General features: G+C 43.5%; 1 long non-coding RNA gene across 1 annotated transcript in view; it reads right to left on the bottom strand.

The window, feature by feature from the left end:
- The window catches only part of LOC109502437, a 75,021-nt gene extending 60,094 nt beyond the window's left edge, over positions 1–14,927 (bottom strand). The window contains exons 1-2 of the long non-coding RNA XR_006584469.1: positions 12,597–14,927; positions 2,375–2,554 (exon numbers count right to left, since the gene is read on the bottom strand). This is a non-coding gene — a long non-coding RNA (uncharacterized LOC109502437). The remainder of the gene's footprint in view (positions 1–2,374; positions 2,555–12,596) is intronic.
- Between the last annotated feature and the right edge of the window lie 8,523 nt (positions 14,928–23,450).

The following is a 23,450-nucleotide window of genomic DNA, read 5'->3' as shown; positions in this document are numbered from 1 at the left end:
TACAAATAAATTTCTTTTAGTGGTCACCATACGAAGACAGGTTTAATATGTACCTCTGGCTGAGATAAGCACAATACTTTTCTTTTGGAGACCATTGATATCTTGGAATAAGGTTATGCTCGATAAATACATAAATGGGATAAATAACTTTCCACTTAGGGATGGTTGCCATGTGTACCTAACTTAGGATGAAATCAGTGATATTCCAGCTGTACTTTTTGGTGTCCTTCAAAATTTGATAGAGGGGCTGAAGAAACCGTGGCTTATAGGCGGTAGGCACAAAAAGGGCATTGATCCCCTACTCTTAATTCAAGCATAGTAGCTTTGTCTTGATCTCTTGAACATACTGGTTTACCACATAAAATCTGAAGAAAGGATACTAAGCTTAAAATCATTGGTAAACCAATGGACTAAACCACTATACATGCTTAGGCATCATGTGTGGCATAAATAATTCTGCCTATCTCTCTGCCTGAGAAAGGTACAATTAGGCAGGTAATGGGGGGCAACTCAAAGTCTATCTTTCTCAAAGGCAACTTAGAGAAAGGAAAGAGTGTGGGCTTGGGAAGCAGACAGACCTGAGATCAAAATATGTATCTTAGTAGTTTATGTACAATAAATCACCTGACCTTGAAGGATGGTTATGAAGAATATGCATGACTACAGATTTAAAGGGGAGACTATATGTCGTAGTGATTAAGAGTATAAGGTAGGGAGTTGAGTTGCCTGATTCTGTCCTCTGCCTCTTACTAGCTGGGTAACCATGGGCAAGTTAGTTAACTTCACAGGCCCTCAGTCTCCTCATCTGGGAAATGGACTTAATAATAATAATCATTTCACAAGCTTGTTACAAGGATTCAGTGAACCAACATCTGTAAAGCATGTAGCCCGGTGCCTGGCATATAGTAAGTATACAGTGACGACTATTAAAAATTGTTAATAAAGCTCCAAGCATAGATCCAAATACATAATGGCATTCAATAAACCATAGCTATAACAATTTTAAGACCAGATCTCTCCTCAGAAAAGGTAAAATTAAAGTGAAGGAAAAAAGGGGGCACGGGTTGCTAATACAGAGTGAAAGAGTAATTCTTTTCTTGAAGAGTTGAAGATGGGTAGAAATATTAAACAAGTAGCTAAGCAAAAGAGTGGAAGTTATTCATGAGCTTAGGGACCATGGATAGACACACCTAGGACCAACTTCATGCTCAGACACAGGTATTACCATGTAAGAGGAAAAGCTAAGAAGACTGGAATGACTCAATGGGCCTTATTCCAAAAAAGGAACAGGATCAATAAAATACACACTTAATCAGCTTTATTTACCCATACTTTGTGTCCTGTGGGGACGACCATTCAGCTCAGAGTCAGATGCAGGCAGGCGGCTGCAATGAAGCCCAAGTAAGGAGGGATGGTTAGCCCAGATAGGGGTCAACTCTCTAGTTCGAACTTTGACTTTTCAAATCAGCTCCTATATATCCTTTAACCAGAAAGTTTACAGTGTCCAGTTTTCCTGCATTAAATAATAGACAAAGAGAATAGCATATATGTAGCTCCTGCCCTCAGGCACCTCAGGATCCAAGACTCATCAGAAAATCCTTTTCCCAGGCATCCCACCAGGCAATAAGATCAGATGTTAACTTTGCAAACTCATGTTTTATTTTCTTCATATAAAAGCCAATTCCCTCAAATTATCCATTAGAGGCAAAAGAAGAAAAAGAAAAAAGAAAATGACCCTACAGTAACTTCTAAAACCCAAACTGATTCATTTCTCAAGTGAATCATTTAAATCTTAGACATGAAATCATTTGGAAAAGAGCTTCTACTTTAAGTAATTTCACTCTGTACCTTTCAGCGCCAAGGGATGCCACAATTTCACAAAACCTACCGCTTGTCCCATCTGCAACAAGACTTCGAGACAACCAGTCAAAGGGGCAAAGCTGAGACTAAAGGCAGGGCGGGGTTCTCATCCAATTCTGAAGAGGAAAGGGTGAACTGTAGCCAGGCGCATCCCTTCGACCTAAGCAAATAGATCCTTATGGGTGAATGGTCAGGAACTGAGTTATCAATCTAGAAGCGTTATCTGGAGACTAGATGGACTACTCATCTTCAGAGCACTTGAGTACAATAAGATGCATCTTAGCGATTACATTTTAATCTGTCTCTAGTGATCAAGGTCATCATAATAAGTGTAAATTGCCATTATGTGGTAGTTGTATGGGAACACATCCAATAACAGGCATGTCAGATGCACGTACAACATAGAAGGTAGGATCGTGGGTTCGTATCCGACCATTTATTACCTGTGTGACCTTGACTCATCTCTGCACCTCAGGTTACTAATCTACTAAATGGGAATAATACGCTCACTTACCTCAGAGTGTTGAAGTGAGGATTAAACGGTTGATGTAATCCAGGTATGTAAATCAATGCAGCATCTGAGCCATAGTCAGCACTCTTTCTCCGTCATCATTGTCAGACAACGCAGCATGGGGTTGCTTTAAAAAGCACCATTTTCTTCCTCACATTTCACCTTTATGGTTCTCTTCAGACCCTTGAGATATAAAACAGAAAAGTTTTCTGCGTGTGCTGCTACGAGTTCTTTCTCTAAGATCTTGGAATCTAGAATCCACTAGACTTGATAGTAAGTCCCAGTTGTGCCCATTACTTGCTGCATGACCTTGGGCAAGGTGCTCAACCTTCTTTTTTTTTTTTAATTTTTTTTTTTAACGTTTATTCGTTTTTGAGAGACAGAGAGAGACAGAGGATGAGTGGGGAAGACACAGAATCTGAAACAGGCTCCAGGCTCTGAGCTGTCAGCCAGAGCCCGACGCCGGGGCTCGAACTCACAAACTGCGAGATCCCGACCTGAGCCGAAGTCAGACGCTCAACCGACTGAGCGACCCAGGCGCCCCTAAGGTACTCAGCCTTCTTAAGTCTCAGTTTACTCATCTATGAAGTAGGGATAATAGTTACAGCTTTTTAGAAAGAATTTGTGAAAATTAAATGAATTTCTACACTTAGCTCATTCAGTACAGTCAGTTCTATTATTATTAATATTATAAAAGTAACAAGCTTCACCTGTCTGGCTTCAGGATCTTTTCTCTAAAACGAAGGAATTCGACTACATTAATTCTAAGATCCTTGTCAGCAGTAACACTTTTTAAACTTCTTCATCTATTGCCACTTTACAAATGCAAAAACTGAGTCACCATTCACAGATAACAAATGCAATGGTTTCCTAGACCATTACTCTCCCAACTAGACTCTAAATAGTTGATCCTGCTTTAATTTACAGGCCTACCAAGAGCCTAGGCCTTTTGAATGTTCAGCTGGAATGTTAATTATGGGAAATTCCAGAATCCGTGGCCTAGAGACAAATTCTCATTTACCCCGTTCCCTGGCACTGGGAACCTCCTTGCCTTGCCTTCAGAACACGACTTGCTTTCCAAAGCCCACGAAACTGGAGCCAGATGGCAGTGTCACCTGGTCCAGGATGCCTGGGGCCCTCCCAACCCTGCCAGTCCTCAGCTCCCTCCCTGGGTCTCCACTTCCTAATCCTCCTCACCCCAACCCCAGGTCTCAAAGGTGGCTCTACAGAAAGCCTTGTTGTATACAACTTCCAGAAACACATTCTAAACACTTTTCTGGGCCCGTGCCACTATTAAACAGGAAGAACTACAGGTTCACTTGTCCCTTATCAGATGCAAACACCGTCCGTTTGTTCGGAAAAAATCATTTCTTTGTTCACCAATGTTTTACTTTGGTTTTGCTTGTTTTAATGGTAGTGGCATTTCATACACTGTAATGGAACGTTTTACCAGCTGACTCACCCCTGAGCTTGACTCCACTCCCCGTTACGGGGCAGCATGGGGTTTCCGGGGGGAGGGGGGTGGAGATCACAAAGCCCAGGGCTCCTGGAGTCACTAGCTGAGTGGTTTTTCCTGCTCTGCCACCTGACTTCACAACTCCATAGGTGAGCAGGACAAGGCCACACTGCTCCACGAGGGGAGGCTCTATACATGTGCTCAGTGGCGGAAGTTTGGGAAGACGGAGGTGCTGGGTATTCAGAGGAGGGGGTAGGTACAAAGGATCTTAAAAATCCTCAGAGCAGTCAGAAGATAGAAGAGCAAACCAAAACAACCTCAGTATTTCAACCCCCCGACCGACCCCCCCGAAATTTTTCTAGGCAATGATCTTCATGCTCCAAGGGTAATCCTGAGGTGTAGAGTCATTTCGAGGTCAGAGGCACTAATGAACTCTTGTGGGTGGATCACTGGGAGACCAGAATTAGTCAGGTCTTGCTCAGTTTCTCCAAGTGAAGAGAGGATAAGGAGGCAGATGAGTGCATGGTTCTTGGCCCTGAATCGTACATGACGTGTCATGGACAGCGAAGGACTTCCACAAATGCTTTCAACTTACCCTCAGTTTACAGGGGGAAAAATGTGGGCATTCATGGATCAAAGGAGTTTCTTTAGCGTATGTGGCCAATTTGGCACAAGAATGAATAGGATGGTTGGCTCCTGACCCAGACCCAGATTCTCTTCCCAGGGGGTCACTGTGCCTGCTTTGTGCAGGACAAGAATCATCAGGGTTTATGGCATTGGCCTGACCTGCTCAGGTGGGCCTGCCTTCCCTTCCTTCCTGCAGGAAACCAGCCATCTTGACAAGGGAAAATGAATTTTGCTAGGACACTAGTCAAGAGTCTTGGAAACCTTCATTTTTCTCCTGCAAGTACTCAACTCCCAGAGAGCCAAGCAATCTGCCTAGTGTAGCAGGAAACCACGTCCATTTTTATTTGGAGCTATTTAATACATATTAGCAACATGCCAAGCACTGTTCCATGATCCCCAAGAGACTTCCTCCCCACTATGGACAGATTTATGCTGAAACAATTACACACCCCAGAGTTTCACTCCAACGCCTGCTGTGAAGGCCACCCCATGGGACTCTGTGATAAGTTTAAGTGTTAGAGCAGCATCTCCTTGGCACTTCTAAGGTTAAGCGCCTCAGGTGAACCCTAAGACAGATCAGCCTTACACCAAGCGTGCAGGACACACATGCGGTCTGGTTAAGGTTTCAGTGTACTGTGGGAAGAGGTGCTCGTAGAACCCTAGAAGCTCTCTCACCCCAGACTAGCCAGCTGCTCGGTTCACAAACACTCTCTTGTCCCTCTGGGGCACACACTGACTGAGGACCTCAGCGTTTGAACACAGGAGTGGCTCTAGTTACCTGCGGATTTCTACTCCTACAGTCTGAATTGTGTGCCGATCAAGAGTCAGTTGTTGTTGTTGTTGTTTAGACTCCTTATTCCAAATTCCTTTGAGATTATAATTACATAATTTTGGTCAATATCATGTAATCTGATGACATAGGAGCTCCAGGAACAAAAAAGAAATGAAAACTAAACTAGAATAATCTGGAAACACTTGGTAAAAGCAGTTGCTAAAAACAAAAAATGCTGTCCAATGAGATGTGGACAAAACAACTGTAAATATTTGGGGCAAGATAGTAAAAATTCAAAATGGCCCTGCATTCGGATTGCTTTCAGTTTGTTTCCTACATTAAGAGAAACCAAGCTGGAAATCATAGGCATTGGGTTATAATGTGTCTATGCAAAACTACTGGGGAAGCTTCAATCAGTGGACCCTTACTCAAAGAAAAGGCCTTGGCTCTATATTGAGAGAGAGAGAGAGAGAGAGAGAGAGAGCGCGCTAGTAAGTAAAAGTTCATTTATGTATGTTAAGATAAAATAAAAATATTTAAGGCCATAAGTGCATAGTTTTCTATAATACTCCTTTTAACTGATTTTTTTTTGGGGGGTAACGAACCACCAGTCTGGAAAGGGAGATTCTACTGTATTAGAGATAAATATACCAACTTACAAAGTGCTCCGAGAGTGGATTAGACAAAAGAATGCGCTGCCATAAACCTGAAGGCTCTGTCCTCCTTTATTGCTCCTCTGGCCTTTGTTCTTTCACTTGCTCATTTATTGAGTTTATCAATAACCGGAAGCACCTCCTTTGAACGGCACTGGGCCAGGGACGGGGATTTGGCAAGAAGCAAGGTGGATGGTAGCACCCCGGGAGGTTCATTTGCCAGAGCCCCATCCTCTGGCCCGAGTACCCGCTTTCCCTCCCACTTACCAGCCCAGCCTGACTGCACCCCACCCCACCCCACCTTAGCTCCATATCACTGGGACCCCCTTGACTTGTCTTCTGTTATCTCCTTTGCCTGGGATCCCCAACCTCCATTCTCAGTCTGCCCAAAGCCTTCCCATCCCATATGCCACCTCCTCCTCAGAGTCTGCCCTGGTCTCCACAGGCAAAGATGACCCCTTTCCACTTTTACTCCCACAGGATTTTGTATGTTGCTCCTTTGTGGAATTTACAGGTTTCTGCCTTAGAGTTAATCCCCTTCCTAATTTGCAAGGCCACCTCAGTCAATGGTCTCCACACTGCCTGGTCTAGGGCTTGTTCATGAATTCTAACGGCAGCTTTGGTTACTAAAGTACTACATATAAAGATGAACTAAGCACAGGAGATGATCAAGAAAAATATCTGTTGATAGATTATGAATGCGTCTGCTCATCCCTAAGAAATATTTTTAATTGACTATGCAAACTTCAAAGCATCTTTTATTCACCAGCTAGTTTGCAAGTAATACAACGAGATCTGCTAAAAGGAAAATTCTTTTGGAAGTTTTATTTGTTTGGGAATCTTACATTCTATGGAGATTTTCTTTCCTGCTGGAAAACATCTGGCTATAAAATGAAAGAAATTAAGTTTTTCCTCATATTTCTAGAAATATTATTCTTCTAGGGATTTTGTTTATTCTCACAAGCCCAGATGGAGAGGTAAGGGACTATGAAGAACATGATACCTCTTTGGAAATTTCAGAATTCTAAAAGCATTATTCTCCCAATTGCATTATAAGGGATGTGAATCTGCCTTGTCATAACCTAGGCAACTGTAAATGAAAATGACCTAAGGAATTACCCAAGATGGTCATGATTCCAAATCATTATAGCAGTTAGCCTTATGAACCAAACACATTCATAGGTGCCCAAAATTGCAAGTCTCTGAAACACAATCATCTCCAAAGAAAATAATCACATTCAATAATGCTCTTTATGTTGTTAATGAGAGTTAGTTGGTCACCATGCTGATCCAGACTGTGTCTGCACAGCTTTGGCTGATGTCCATTGCTTAGCATGCCACAGAAGTAGATTATACCTGGGAGGAAATCCGTTTCTGGCCTTGGAGGAAAGTAGGATCTCATAGTAGAGAGATCACCAGCCAGGGGGCCCAATGTCCCAGGCTAACATCTGGCTCTGCTCCTTATGAGCCACAGGACTTAAACTGGCAGAGCCTTAGTGTCCTCATCTGCTAAATATACTTAGCAGGGTTGTGGTGAGAAATAGGTGAAACACCATAGGTAAAATGGCTTGTACCTAGATTACTATGGATGTACTAGTGGGTTCCTTACTTTGCTTCATGCCTGTTGCTCATAAAGTATTTGCATACTCCACTTATTTGAGTCTCTTAAACTCCCCATGAGACATGCAAGGCAAAGTCTATGGGTTGAATTGTCTGAAATGGCTAAGATTTAAATATTTTGATCTATTAAAAATGATTATGGATCCATCTGATATTACCCCATCTTATAGATAAGGCAACTGCAAAACCTAGTAGTTCTCTCTGTTGGCCAATGTGTGGTGTTCCACCAAATGGTGTATCACGAAAGACTCCTTCAAAGTAGAAAAGACAATCACAGCAAAAGAAACACAGGCAGAGCCAATGAGCAGATACTCTGCAGAAGAAACACAAATAGCCAATAAATGGAAAGAAAATGGACAGACTGACCAGTAATCAAGGTATATAAATTAAAACAAAAATGAGATGCTTTCTTTCCCCCATGAAATCAGCAATTTTTAAATGTTACTACTCAGTGTTGAAGAGAATACAGGGAAATGTATATGCTCGTGCATTCTCGATAGGTGCATTAATTTTCTGAAATTAACTCCAACTATGTGTAAAAACCCTAAAAACAGTTCAGGAGTCAATGTCCAGGAATGTGTATAAAAACACAAAGATTTGAAAAATCAAAGATGCATATTACAGTATTATTTACAATATAAAACTGTAAACAACCAAAATAACCAAAATAGAGAAAATTAAGTAAGTTTAGCAATAGCCATGTATATGGACTCTGAAAATTAAAAATCATATTTTAGAAGAATATTTAGTGATATAAGAAATATTAAGTTATATTAAGCAGATGAGTAGGTTTAAATGATGTATATAGAGAATTGTGTAATTATACACACATATAGACATATTCCTGCATTAAGAAAATCTAGCAAGAAATATAAAACAATTTTAATAATTATTCTCACCAGGGTAAGCAAATATCCATTTTTTTTCCTGTTTCATATTCCTTTATATTTTCTAGATTTTCTTCAATGAACATATATTATCTGAAAAAAATTTTACAAAATACTAATAGTTCTAAATCAAAAGATTTAGCAAAAGAAACAATTTTCCAAAAAAAACAAAGTACTGACCATAATCCTCATTCATCATCTTACCACACAAAACACTACTTTGGTGCTCTGACATATCAAAAAATTATGCTAAACATTATACCAAAAACAGAGGTGCTAACCCTGTCACATCCAAGACATGACTGATTCTGACCCAGGGATCAGCAATGGGATGTGGCAGATAAGGAAAAACAAGGATGTGGGATTTCAATCACCCATCAAACCAATGATCACTGTTATCAGGGTATTGAACATATGGTTCTTGGGCTCAGTGATTAGAAATCTAGAAATTGATGAAATGAGGAAAGCCAGGTAGTTGAGAAGATTCAAGTAAGGGACAGAATGGCCATCTATTGAACATATATTTGTGGAGCAAAAAGGGCGAAAGTTCTTTGTTCTACATAGTCTGATAGCTTTTTTTGATTGCTTCTGTTGTGAATCTTCATTATTTATTCCTCTTTTATCTTTCACCCATTCTATAATAATATGGCTCAACCCACGCAGCTTAGTTTGGGCCAGCATGTCCATAAATTGTCCTCCCCACGACACAGGGCCTTGTGTAAACCTAATCCTAGTTGATAGAATCCTCCAGCCCCATAGCCTCAGTGATGACCTCAGAGGTGGGCATATGACTCAGTCAGACCAATCGCTCTTTCATGGTATAATTCTTGAGAAATACAATTATTTGGGGCTACCAGCAGCCATCTTGGCTATTCATGGAGAGAAACTTCCTGAGAATTAAGCCAAGCGTAGGCATGCAGAGAAGAGAAATGATAAACATTATTGAAGTGCTAGGTCCAACTACTCCTGAAGCTAGCTATTGCTCATGAACTTATTGTGTATTTTTGAAATAATGTACAGATATCAAATCATTATGTTGTACACCTTAAACTTAGTATTATATGTTGCTATCTCAACAAAGCTGGGGGTGGGGGACAACTAAGTGTATACTCACTCATTCACACACTGCCAAGCACTGAGGAGACACTGGAACCACAAAGAAGAGGAAGACAGTCTCTTCCTCTGTAATAAAGTGACACACAAGGTGGTCTGGGAGCCCAGCAAAGGCCTGAAATTCCCAGGAAATCATCACAAAAGAGAGCTTATTTGTGCCAACCCTTGAGTAGAAGTCCACATTGGACAAGGGAGTGGAGAGCTTTCAGGGGGAAGGATCAACAGCAGAAGTCTGGAGGCACAGAAGAGCTTGGCATATGCAATCAATGGCCAGAATGTCTGTGTGACTGGAACATAAGTTAATCTCATGGAGTGGTGGAGAGGAGGGACTGTGGTTTGTATGAGAAATGGCAGGTTTTCATTATATGAATAGTGTAGGAAATTCAGCCAGAGATACAGGAAGAGAGAATATCTACATGGATAGCACCGGCAGTCAGCCTCTACCAAATTTCTTGAGCTCCTGCTCTGTGCCAGGTACTCTTCCAGGTGCTTGGAATGCATCAATGAACAAACCTAAGGTGCCTGCCCTTAAGGAGCTTACACCCTAATGCAGAGGCAGGCAAGTAACAATAAACCTAATAAAGAAGCAGACTATATAAGAAGATAGATAATAAGCCAAAACAAAAACAAAAACAGAGCAGGGCAGAATAAGGAGGATCAGGAGTGCAGAGGTTGGGCAGACAGATTTTGTGGTTTTAACAAGGATGGTCAGGGAAGACCCCCCTGAGAAGTGAGATCTGAGCAAAGACTTGAAGCAGATAGGGGAGGAGCCAAGCAGACTTGGAGAAGAGCTTCTGGACAGGGAAGGAAGCCTCAGACCCTGAGGTTGGAGGACCAGCAAGGAGTTCAGGGAGTGTGGTATAAAGTAAGCGAGGAGAGAGACATAGGAGATGTGGTCAGAGAGCTGATGGGGAGTCCGATTATGGCCACACAGGCCACTGTAAGGATTCTGTCTTTTCCTCTGAGTGAATTAGGAGCCATGCTGATGGGAATACCCCAGTGGAGAGTCAGATATCGAAGATGTGGGAGGGAAAGGAGAGATGCTAGAGCAGTACCCTTGAGTAGATGACCAGGACAGGATAAGGAGCACAGGCAGAGGGACTGGCTGCAGATGGGAGCACACGTAGCTCATCTGCAGGAACAGCCTGCAAGGCTAAGTCTGTGGGCATAGATGGCAGTAAGTGGGTGGAGGTGGGGTGGGAACCTGTGGACTTTCTCCTTGGATGGCTTCAATTTTTTCAGTGATGTCGGAAGCAAGGCCATTAGCTGAGAGCGAGTGTGGGGTGAGGAAATTAGTTAACCGAGAGAACAAAAGGACCAGGAACTAAGCATTAAGGACCCACTAAAGGTTCATGGTCATGAATTTAAAGTGAGACCTGTCTGCATGGCTGTGTGTTTCTCCAGTCATATTCGGCTGCATGGAAGAGAATTGGTTTTAACCAATGTTGTGGTTTTACCAAATGAGTTTGAGGAAATGAGAGAGGGGAAAGGGGTCAACAGTATGTGGCAGGATGTTAATTATGATGATTGAGCATGGAATTTAAGGCCAGTAAGAAGAATGAGGACATCAAAGAAGTGAGGGACAGTGAAACTGTGGAAGAATCAATAGAGTATGGTCCTGGTGGCCAAGGGATTGTTCAGGCGGGGGTGCTACAGAAAATGAGCTGGAAAGACAGGAGGTGGGGACCAAAAGCAAGCACATTATTTTGAGATTATAGAAGAGCTCTCATTTTGGTAATGACCAGGCACAGGAATAAGTAGCTGAGGGGGTGTCGGATAGTTGGAGACATCATGTCCGGGCTACCAAAGGCCAGAGGTAAAGATTCATGGGTTATGGGTGTTTGAGGCCATGTTGAAACTGAGAATCCCAGAGAGAACTCAACCGAAGAGCGACAGACCTGAGCTCAGGGTCCCGGGGAAGTGTGACACTGGACAGAGGGGAGGGCAAGCAAGAAAATGTGGTGTCCTAGAAGCCAACAGAGAAACAGTCTGGAGAAGAGAAACTTTGCGGGCAGAGTCAGAGTCCTCAGAAAGGTCAAAGTGAGGACCATTGCCCATCAGACTTGGCAGTAATTCCTCATCAGTGAATTTAGCAGCAGCAGACGGAGTGAGGAAGAGGAGAAACATTGAGGCAGCAAGTGTGGATTCTTCTCTGTGAAGAATCTCAGGAGCAAATCAAGCCAGTTGTTAGACCACCTCTGATCTGATAGTCCCCCATGGCAATAAGCCTAGCCTACTGACAGGCCCTTCCCTGGAAACGCAAAATGAAAAGAGAAAATACAAAATGACTTCATTGCTTTAAATCATGCAGATCAGCGTGCGCACATCTGTAAAACACTGTTGTCAAGACAACTGACAAAGCCTCACAAGCCCATCCCTCACTTCATTCATCTCTCACCTCGTTCTATGCCTGTGGGCGCCTGCCTTCTTTCTGATGCGGTTACATAACCTTAATCTAGATGGGGACACAGTGAAACCATTATTATTTTTGGAGTGGACTATTGCCCATTTGAGGAAGTGGTAATGAAGAGGGCCTGAAGCAGGAGATGCAGGGATGATCATGACCTAACATGCCAGGCAGCCCACTGACAGTCCCAGTTGGGCCACAGATGGTCTAAAGAATTAGCCATTCGTCTCCATACATATACCTTTGAAGGGCCTACTACCTGCCTATTTGAAAAACAATGAGAATGAGAAAGTATAAGACACCTGTTTCAGAGGGATCTGGAGAATATATTGTTAGTAGCTACAAAGTATGCTAAGAGAAAACAAGGCATTATAAATGATATTCCAGCTATTCTAGCTCTTTTGAAACCTTCTTGGGCACTGACTGAGTTTACACTATAGATAAGGAAAACCTATTTCACCTAAGTTACTGACAAAGGTATCTGATAATAGGGTGACTTCAAAATGTTCAATGGAATTCATCTCTAAATGTTACATGAAAACATAATCACTAATATCAGGCCTATGTCTGGGGTATGCGAGAAACCCTAGCAATTCAACAGATGAAAGCTACCTCAGTATCCTCGATGAGCTCTGCATTGTCTCTGTTTGATAGATCAGAAGGTAATATAAACGACCCAGTATCACATACCTGTAAGTGCCAGAACCAGGATCAGAACATGGGTCTTTTTAACTCCAGTACTGGGAGGGAGTAAAATCTGGAGGCAATCTCCATGTGAGTCATGCTCTCTCCAACTACCGCTCCAGACATCCGCATTGGGGTATTGACACATCCCCAGTGACTTGAGCTAACCAACCCAGGTGAAGAACGAAAACCCCAGACAGGAATGTCTTCTAGTCCCAAATGTCTTTTTTTCCTAGTCCAGAATGTCTTCAATACTCAGCCTCTTCTTCTTCTCAAATGTGTTCAGTTCGTACAACTACATTTGTTACATGATTTTTTTCTCTCTAACCTTGGACACTGTAGTTATATGTCATGGTATGGACATCCTTAGGTTCATCTTGTTTTAAACTCTCTGTGCTTCTTGAACTTGAATGTCTATTTCCTTCCCCAGGTTAGGGAACTTTTCAACTATTATTTCTTCATATAAGTTTTCTGCCCCTTTCTCTTTTCTCCTTTAGGATCTTTATAATGAGAATGTTTGTTTGCTTGATGTTGTCCAAAAGATCTCTTAACCTATCTTCATTTTTAAAATTCTTTTTACTTTTTGCTGTTCAGCTTGGGTGCTTTCCATAACTTGTCTTCCAGTTTGCTGATTCATTCTTTTGCATCCACTAACCTACTATTGATCAGCCCTAGTGTATTTTTCATTTCAGTTATTGTATTTTTCAACTCTCATTGGTTCCCTTTTATATTCTCTCTCTTTTGAAGTTCTCACTGATTTCTTCCAATCTTCTCTCCAGCCTGGTGAGCATCTTTACAATCACTGAACTCTTTAGCAGGTGTATTGTTTATCTCTGTTCCGTTTAGTTCTTCTTTTGAGGTTTTCGCCTTGTTCTTTCATTTGAAGCATATTCCTCTGTCTCTCCCTCTTGCTTGACTTTCTGTGCTTGTGTCTAAGAATTAAGCAGAGCAGTTTCTTCTAAATTTGAAGGCATCATCTTGGGTATGGTCATCTCCTGTGTAGACTATGTGTGTCTGTTGACTTTGGCAGGCTGACTGGAGCTGTGGCTGGCATGGGCTGGGGGTCCCGGGGTACTCTGTGCGGGGGCTGCCCTGGTGCAATGGCCAGAGTTGAAGTAGGCGTGGGCCAGGGATTCCTGGGGCTCTCCACACAGAGAGCACACTGGCAGGATAGCTGAGGCTGAAGTGAGTCCACGCCAGGTGTCCAGGGCTTTCTGTACGAGGTCGGGGCAGGGGGAGAGGCATGCTGGCAGGGTGGCTGGAGCTCAGCAGGTGAGAGCCAGGAGGTCCCGAGTGCTCTGTTCTGGGGTGCCCTAGCAAGCCATCTGGAGCTGAAGTGGTGCAGGCCTGGAGTGTTCTGGGGTGCCTGTGCCCCTGTGACCTAATTTGACAGCTAGAGCTGTAGCGGGCACTGACCAGCGGTATCCCCGTATGTGCTGCTCTGGAACTCACTGAGGCGGCTGGCTGGGTCACCCAGAACCCCGCTTCTGTCTACAGTACACACTATCAAAGTGGAAGGGCACTGTAAACCATGGTACTCACCAGCCCCTCCGATCCACAGACAGTTCCAGCAGCTTCCTTCTCTGCGGGCAGAGTCCTACGGCTGGCTCTTCTGTATTCTAGTTGCTCTGTTAAACCCCAGCTTTTTCTCTATGCCCCATGGCATCTGGGCTCCTGTGGGCAGGGGCCGGGCGCTCACGTGGCAGGCAGATCTGCTCTGCTCCCTCAATCCTGTCCTGCCACATCAGTCCCCAGTATCCGGGTGCGGGCTCTCTTCATCACTAGCTCTTGCCATTCTCTCTGTGGTCTCCTTTGTTGTGCAGAAGCTGTTCAGTCAGCCGTCCGTTCTTCAGGGGGAGCCAGTCTATAAAGAGGGTTGGGGTCGGTATACCCCTGGAGGCGGTGAGTTCAGAGCCTTCATACGTCGCCATGTTGGACCAGAGCCTTGGCCCAGGTACGGCACCTTTTAAAAGCATTCCCTTCTGCCTCGTTGGGCCCTCTCATCTGCACTTCCCGCCCCTTCCCAATCGTCTTCAGTTGAACACGTGGACTTCTTTCCATTTGTTTTCAGCAAGCTGGGCCGTTGGACCACAAGATGGAGTGGAACCTGCTCCCAGGAGCCGCCCCAGCTGTGCGCACAAGCAGCTTACAACTTTTTTCCCCTTTCACCTCCGGGAGCGTGTTTGGAAAGGCCCGTTTGGGTCATCACGTGCACCTGGGTTCACAGCGACACGCCGTTCCCTCGGCCTTGTCGGTTTTCTACCGGCACCTGAGTTTTATGCATAACAGCAATGGGTCATTAGTCCAATTAAGTCTGCAGCCCTTTGAATGGCTCCTATAGGAGGAGGGCGAGCACAATATGTAATTTCAGCCTTTTTTTTTTTTTTGAGGGGTTTCAACCCTGCCATGAACTAAATCATTTTATCAGTTTTTTAATTTTTTTTTTTTCACTTGTCCCATTAAACTACAGAACTGGAACATACTCATGAATGGTTTCTTTCTGCTTTTACTCAAGGAGCTCCTGACATAACAAAAACTGGTAATTAACTGGCTCGGAGACTTTTACAATAGCCTCTTTAAATAAGTTCCAATGTGCAGCACTGGCAGGCCCGGCTCTACATCGCTGATAGCACCGCCATGCACTCGCTATTAAACAAGCTATCGCTTCACGCCATGGTCCCCCGAGCTCCAGCTCATGGCCACCCCGTCTTGCTGCCTGGAAATGCCCTCCTCCCTCCAGTTTCCCTCCTTAGCTAAGTCATGCTGTGTGTGTGATTCCTCCCTCCTCGTTTCCAGCCAGACCCTTCACTCCCCAAAACTCCCATCCTACCAGCATCACAGGGACATGATCTGGGGCTCCTGATGTTTCCTGGAAATGTAGATGCAAGGACGCAGTCAAGGGGAACGTCACCTCGCTATCGGCTCTCACGGTAAGAGGCTATTGAACCCTAATCTGTTCCTCCGCTTCCACTTTCCGCTGCCAGCTTTGGCAAGGACAGCACCAACGTCTTTCTGCAAGTAATCCATTCAGTTCAACAAATTAACACAAAAGCCCCCTGAGTGGTTTTTCTGCTTCCAAATTTGCCCACACTGCCCCCAGCTCCTTTTCCACAAAACAGCCAGAGGGCTCTTTGAAAATATAGTCAGAGTACGCCCCTCCCTAAGGTTCCCAATGTCCTCAGAATAAATGGAATTCCTTACCAAGGCAGCATTATCTGGGACATGCCTACCTGGTCAGGCTCATCTCTCACCATTGTCCTCGTGTTCGCTACGCTTGGGCCTCCCCTCCGCCCCTCACAGCCAAGCTCCTTTCTGCTCTGGGGCCTTTGCATCGGCGGCTCCCTCAGCCTGCAATGATTATCTGCATGTGGCTGGTTCCTTCTTGCCTTCACATCTCAATTCAGAAGTCTTCTCTTCCGGGAGTCTTCCCCTGACGAACCACACACACACACACACACACACACACACACATACACATGCAATCAGTCATTCTATCACACCCTCTAATTGTATTTTTTAATAACAATCTTACTCTACAATGATTGCTACAATCGTCTGCTTCCTTGTACCTGTGTCTCACCCATAGAATGGAAACCCCTCTCAAGCAGGGACCTCATTTATCTTGTCCTACCTACTCTATCTGGTACATAGAAGATGCTCAGGGAATATTTCTCAGATGAAGGTGTTTGTGACAGGAGCTATGCTAGACACTGAAACCACACTGATGACCGAGTACCTGCCTGCTGCGTACCCACAATCTAGAAGAGGAGACAGGGAAATGCCATTTACATCAAGAACACTTTAAAAGTGCCATGGTGGGATGCTGTGGTGTAGTTCCGTGTGGGAGCAGAGGCTTGCCTTCGGAGTAAGCTACCATCGCCTCTCCAGAGCAGGGATAGGTGAGCTTTGGCAGAGATTTGGTTCTGAAACGGAGTGACTGTGCCCTGAAGTTAAATACCAAAAACCAAACTGAAAAGAAGGTGGTTCCTGGTTAAATACACCAAACCCTGTTACTAACTCACCCCGCTGTGCAAATTTATTAAAGCAGTCTCCAAATAAACAAGTCCTAAAACTAATCAGGAAGTGGAAAAACATAAAAATAATCCCCAGCCCACAACACACACCCATGAAAACAAGAAATAAAGAAAAATGTTCTATATAAAACCCATGGGGCCAAACTCTGTCCTCAATTAGTGGTGCAGGCTGCCAGCTGAAGTCAATGGAGGTTTTCAGTCCAATAATAGAGGCAGGATTTGGGGCCCACTATGCATTGCATTCATTTTTAGGTAATAAATCAGGAATGTCAAGTGGGTATGCATTGGCCTTGCTGACATGGTAATTAAACTGAACACTACTATCTTCCACATTGAGATCCACTAAAGCTCATAGCAACCAAGGAGATTCTTTCTGAAGTGTGTGTGTGTGTGTGTGTGTGTGTGTGTGTGTGTGTGTGTGAAGAGATACCCCTCCATGTACCATGTTGGGCATCACTGGGTAGGGGGAGAGAACTCTTCTGGCCAAAGCCAGACCTACGCCCCACCCAGGACTGGCTACATAATTTGTGGGCCACAAGGCAAAATGGAAATGCCCCGTGTTCAAAAATAATTGAAAATTTCAATATGGTGACAAGAGAGCATTAAGTCAAATCCAGGGCCCTTTGGAGCATAGGGCCCTGTATGGCTGCACAGGTTGCTCACCCATGAAGCCGGCCCTGACAGTAGGAATAATTCTGCAACAGGAAGCGTGGAATCAGGTTAAAGCTCTTTATCAGTATCACAGCTGATAATTTTGAGCACTCCCCATGTGCCAGGAACTGTTCTAGGAACTTTACATATAGTAACTGCTTTATTCTTCACAATAAGCCCATGAGATAAGCCTAATTATCCTCATTTTATGTTAAAGAATCTGGGCTACCTGATGTTGTACAGTTTGTAAGTGGCCAAGCTGGGGGCTGAACCCCAAGAATGGGTTCTTAACCACCTTCTTGCTCGTTTAGTCAATGCACATGACATTCCATGTTTCTCTCATTCTCACGCTCACCATGTCTACTGAGACCGTGTCCCGGGCCATCAGGGACTGTCTGAATTCAAATACACACTCTGTGGCTTGCTACTTGCGAGGACTTTTACAGCCTTGAACTGGCACCTTGACTGCTCTCAGTTTCCTCAGCAGAATAAAAGAGATTAAAAAAGTACCTATCTCATAGTGTTGTGGTGAGAGCTTATTGAGTTGCTTGAAATAAAGTGTCAGGTGCATAGGAAGTACTAACACATGTTAGCTGCTAAATAAACATGATTATGATTTGCAAACCTTACATAGAAGATTTCAAGCTAATTGCTGCCACTTACTCTTTTTTCCTATTTGCTGGAATTTCTAGTAGTAAGATTAGTAGAGAAGAACTATAATCTATCATATTTTGATTAGAAATTTACCCATGAGCCGAATGGTAATGATTATAATAGTAATAGCTACCATGTATTAAAACTTATCATATGCCAAGAACTTCACATAAATTAGGTCACGTATTCTTCAAAACCTAATGAAGGGTGTCAAAATACTTAAAGAAGGGATTTTCTTCTTAACAAATGATGTCAGGACAACTGGATATCCATCTATGTACAAAAGAATAAAAGTGGAACCCTACCTTACACTGTACGCAAAAATTCAAAGTGGGTTAAACACCTAAATGTAAGAGCTAAACTACCAAACTCCTCAAAGAAAACATAGGAGTAAATCTTCAAGACGCAGGGTTAAGCCATGGTTTCTTAGATATGACACCAAAAGTACAAGTTTCTGAAGAAAAAATAAATTGGACTTCACTCAAATTAAAAGCTTTTGTGTTTCCAATGACACATCAGGAAAAGTGAAAAGACAATCCACATAATAGGGGGGAAAAGTTTGTAAATCATGTATCATGCAAAGGGACTTATATCCAGAATATACAAAGAACTCTTAAAACTCAACAATAAAAGGACAAATGACCCAATTAAAAATCAGCAAAGCAGTTGAATAGATGTTTGTCCAAAGAAAATATGCAGATGACCAATGAGTACGTGAAAAGATGATCAACATCATTAGTCATTAGGGAAATGCAAATCAAAATCACTATGTGGATACCATTCAACACCCACTAAGATGGCTAAGATCAAAAGGACACACAATAACAAGTGTTGTTGAGGATCTGAAAAAAAAAAAAAACGGGAAGCCTCATTTTTTGCTGGCAGGATTATAAAATGGTGCAACTGCTTTGGAAAACAATCAGATAGATGTGCAAAAAGTGAAGCACAGAGTCTGTAGATGATCCAGCAATTCCATCGTAGGTATATACCCAAGAGAAATGAAGACATATATCCACAAACAAGTTTGTATACTAATGTTCATAGCATTATTCACAACAGTCAAAAAAGTGGAAATAACCCAAATGCCCACCAACATATTGGATGAATAGATGAAATATGGTATATTCACACAATGAAAGAATATTCAGCAAGAAAAAGGAATGAAGTAGTGACACATGCTACAACATGGATGAATCTTGAAAACATCATGTTAAGGAAAAGAAGCTCGTCCTAAAAGACCACGCATCGTGTGATTTTATTTGTATGAAATGTTTAGAGTGGACAAATCCATAGAGACAGAAAGTGGATTAGTGGTTGCCAAGGATTGGGGGAAAGGAAATATGGGAAGCGATTGCTAATGTGTATAGGTTTCTTTTGGGGGGTGATGAAAATGTTCTAAAATTAGATAGTGCTGACGGTGGCACACTGGAAGTATATGAAAAACCGCTAAAATCACTTTAAAAGGGCAAATTTTATGCTACGTAAATTATATCCCAATAAAGCTATTATTAAAAACAAAGCCCCCAAATCCTAATGAGGTCAGTTTCGTTCTCCCTATTTTGTGGACAAGGGAACTGAGGTTCAGAGTGGGTGAATAACTTGCTCGGGGTCAAAGAACAAGGCAGCGGGGGCTTCTATTTAAACCTCTATGCATCTCATTTCCACCTCTGTGCCTTAACTGCCTGCAAAGCTTTGGAAATGAGAAAAATTCCTCCTCAAATGAAGGAAGAGGCTTCGCCACAGCTGGCTTAGATCTGAGGTCACTTAATTCAATCCTCATTTCCCCAAGTCCTTTACTGCCAGCTTGATCCTAGGTCCCTGGCAGATGGGCGTGTGCAAGGCACATGGGAAGCCCACGAAAGGTCACAAACCTTCTGTCAGTGTGACCACCGACCCAGACTGTGGCCCACTGGCTCCGATCGAGAAGTCTATCCCAACAATCGATAGTAATGGCAGAGGTTCAATTCAATTGCTCACAAATCCCCATCCATCATTAGGACAGCAGAATGACAGCGCTGGCCTTCCTAGGACCTAGTCTTTCACATCCACAGGCTTAATGCAAGTAGATGGTCCTTTCACCCTTAATGATTCCCCATTTCGGAGCACTGAAGCTTCTCCTGCAGTAGCACCCAATATACACTCCTATTATTTATTGTACATTGTATTTACTATGTGCTATATATCATAATTATCTGCTGGCCTGTCTTCCTCTACTCCCTCCTTGGTGTGATTCTTAAAGGAAGGACTGTGCTCTATTCATTTTTAAATTTCCCACACCATGGAAACTTCCCATCACTTATTAATAAAAGTTCTAGTTCCATTTCCTGAGTGTATTCTCTGTGCCAGGCTCTTGGCTAAAGTTTTACGAGCCTGATCATATTTTGATTCTCCCAAAAACCCTATGAGGGAGAGACCATCACAAGCTCAATTTTACAGCGAGTAAATGGCAGCCCAATAAATCTCTTTGAGTTTCTCTGGAATTCATTCTCGTTCGGTGTGGATATTCTTCTTTCTGCTTCACAAACATGGTAAAGGCATGGGATATACTTTCACTGATTGAGATCATGTTGTATACACCTGGCAAATGGAGATGCCAGGCAGAGTGACGTCAACTAGAACATAACTGGCAAACAGCATTCTCTTGGATTTGCTCATAAACACCATCCCAGGGCTCAACTGCCTAAATTCCAGTCTTCCCATTCAGAATGCAAGTTTATACAGTTGTGCGCTTGAGAATGACCTTTGTTAAGATTACTATTACTATACTAAAGCAAAGTGAGAAATGGTGTTGTGTTTTCAAAGTCTGAGTAATTTAGTTGAACACCTCTCTCTCTATCTCTCTTTCTCTCTCTCTTTGGTAGAGGTGGGAAATTTGTACTCTTTGGGGTTATTTTTCTAAGGGCTATGGACCCACGGTCTGACGGTTGGTGACAACTTTCTAGAGTTTAGGGGATCACTGTCAGTGACTAAGGCAAATCATAAAAAATGGGGCTGTTGTTCCTCGACTTGCAACTGGCTGCTTGAAGAATTGGAGGTGCTTTACCTACATCCCAAGTACGATTTTTAAATGTCGATTTTTAAAACCAGCTATCCACCTCAAAATCCATCAGCCAGGACTTGAAAAGGAACATCCCCGAGTTCTTTCTTTGTGATGTTAGCATGGACAGGATTCCCACACCTTTATCATCTCTGCATAGCACTCAGAAAGGCTCATTTTGATGGGCCTTCCAGTTTCAGCTTCACGCTTGGGGACAGAATTTAAGACCTCAGTTCTCACTGGCGTGTCCATGAGAATAACTGAGTAAGGCATAAGATATCACCATGGCCATCTACTGTTGCCTGGGCCCAATATGCCATTGTAAATTACCATTTGTACCCCATGCAACCAGATCACCGCATCCTTGCTATCCTTGTCTGCTCTCACTTCACCTTACCACCATCTGGAAAGAGGAGTTTTCTTGTTGGGGGGATGAAGTTTCTATTTCTGTGTCAACTTTGGCTTGGGATATGTATTTGTTTTGCTTTATTTCATTTGGCAGAGGGGGTTCACAAAATGTCACTTCTTTCTTTACCGATTGCCCTCTTTTCTTGGACTCTGCCTCTCTTCCACCTCTGGTGTTCTATCTATCTGTCCTAATCTCCTTGCTGCCAGTAACTCAGTTTCCACACCCCATCCCCCTCACTACCAGCTGGCTATCCTGAGCCTACACATGGCCCACGGAGAAAAATGGTGAGATGGGAGAAGGGAATGTTTGATGTTGGTCAAGATCAGAGCAGGCTGGGTTAGTTTGGTGAAGCCATGAGCCATTGGAAGCTAAGGTAACTCAGATGCCAGCCAGAGACCCTCAGATCTTTATGGGTATGAAGAAAATGGCCCAGAACCCACCTCACCTCACCCATTCTGTGGCCCTTGGAAACCCAAAGCTCTGCTCCAAGTCTCTGCTCATTCCAGGGGCCCCTTAACTAACGGCCTCCTACCCACACATCAACCCCCATATGGAACCAGGGCCTTCTTCATTTTCCATAATCAAAGTGTGAAATTCCCCCACCCAACTCTTTCACAGGTTTGTAGATTTTACCAAAATGTCCCAGGCAGGTTTACCTTCTCTCTCCCTCCTCCCACCTCTGCTCTTATTCACCCCACCCCTCGTTTCCACCCGCGAGCTCCAACTGTTCTGTATTTATCACGGAGAGCGGCTTCCCTTCCCTGGAGCATGTGGGCCAGTCCAGACACCCCTCCCCAAGCACCCACCGAGGCATCTCTTTAACGAAAGACACCTCTCCCCTTAAAAACACTCTGTGGCCAATCATTAGAATAGAAATCAATAGAAAGAGAAATCTTCTCCACCCCGTTGCTCTGAGAAGTCCTGGTGACGTTCAGAAAATGGGAAGAGTCATATTCTGCTGAGATACTGTTGGAAGCAAAGATGAATTCAGGCAACAGTGAGGGAAGGTGGGCAGAGGTTGAATAGGTAGAATAAGATTTGGGCTGCACAGATACAAAAGAAGGAAGGGAAAAGAGAGAGAGGGAGAACAGATATTGAAGGAGAAGAGAAATCAGCGGTTGGAGGTCTACAGGAAAACTTTGGTGACAAAGTTGCCCTCAAGGCAAGGGCAGCAGGAAAATCCCTGGAGCTAGGCTGCCCGAGAACTACTTCTCGGCTCTATGGAGACTCATGAGGGCTCACTCCCAGCATAGGTGGGAATCTGGGCCCCCGGGAACACCGCAGTCTTACTATCACTCCTGAGCCATGGGTGGACCCTGCTGTAGAAATGAGACATTTGACGGCTCAGTCTCTGACCTTGGGACCCTGGAGTATCACAAGAGCCTTCAGGGTGTTTTTGCTTCTCTCAGCATCATGCCCCCACTGCAGTCTCATGAGCTGACCTCAGCAACACTTGGGCTCACTCACTGTAGGCCAGGACTGTGTTGGGTTCAAATCCTGATGGAGCAATTAACTAGTTATGTTACCGCAAACAATTTCTTTTGAGTCTCAGTTTGAGTCTCCATTTCTTCACCTATCAAATAGAGACAGTGACACGTGTCTTACAGGGTTCGGATGAGGACTAGATACAATCTACAAGGCCTGACACGTAGTAGAGCTCAGTAAAGGGCAGCTGGTTACGTATATGAATGTGTGTAAGTCATTTATGTTTAATTATCATTGCAAACAATAATGAACTTAATGTCCCATTAATTTTGTTGTAAGTTTTATTGAGCTATGATCCATGGTGTGTTGGTAAATACATACCACTGATTATAGTTCAATTACAACCAGATTGGGGGAGGGGGAGCCTGATTTGTAGCATTTGCCGACTTCCATGGTGTCAGGACTCCTAGCCTAGTGAATTTCAAACTACCCATGTGATGTCACCGAACATGGTGCCAGGAAGAGACGAGGGCCATTGTATCCCTGACTATAATGCTCAAATCTGTACAGATGTGTTCAGATGTCACATGTTGATGCTCACACATTACAGTTTTGCACTTAACAACTTAAAAAAGAGGAAATACCGTAGA

Source organism: Felis catus, chromosome C1, assembly GCF_018350175.1.
Source record: "Felis catus isolate Fca126 chromosome C1, F.catus_Fca126_mat1.0, whole genome shotgun sequence".
Taxonomy (NCBI): domain Eukaryota; kingdom Metazoa; phylum Chordata; class Mammalia; order Carnivora; family Felidae; genus Felis; species Felis catus.
Note: the sequence above shows the minus strand (reverse complement) of the source record. Positions and strands in the feature narration are given on the sequence as shown.